This window comes from Castor canadensis, chromosome 15, assembly GCF_047511655.1.
Source record: "Castor canadensis chromosome 15, mCasCan1.hap1v2, whole genome shotgun sequence".
NCBI lineage: Eukaryota > Metazoa > Chordata > Mammalia > Rodentia > Castoridae > Castor > Castor canadensis.
In genome coordinates, this window is record NC_133400.1 from 96,150,533 (window position 1) to 96,151,167 (window position 635).

Here is a 635-nt window from a genome sequence, read left to right on the forward strand (position 1 = left end):
CCTGCAGCATCAGGGCTGATCACAAGAGGAGTTATTGAGGGGACACATTTTCATCTCCATCAGGGGCATTTGTAGTTTGATGGATTCTTGGTGAGAGGAAACAAACTTGACAAGTTTAAAATGCAAGGCCCAAACACAAATAAGAGAATAATGTCAACCATAGGCCCCAGAAAGGGTAGGAACCATGTCCTGGAGGGGAGCCAGGATTTTATTTAGTCCCATACTTGTATAGAAACCTGAGTTTTGAAAGACTGTTCCTGGAGCCACTTAACCTGTTGGAGAATGTAGTCTGCACGTTCCTCTACAATGCCTGAAGTATTTATATATGTGCAACAGGAAGTATTGGCGATGGCACATACCCTTCCTTGTTTAGCTAAAAGAAAATCTACGGCCAGGTGGTGGTCCATTACCATACAGGCAAGGGATGACAAAGACTGTTGTATGTCTTTAATGGCAAGGCCTACCTAGTCTGAGGTGCTGTGTACTACTTTGGTTAAGTTTTTTGTAGTTACATGATTGGCAATCACCTAGCTTATTTTAGCTAGGCCTGTAATCAATGGTGTTATCTCTAAAACTAATAGAGTAACCTCCTTTTGAGTTTAAAGTTTCCCTTAGGTCATGTGGGGTATAAACTG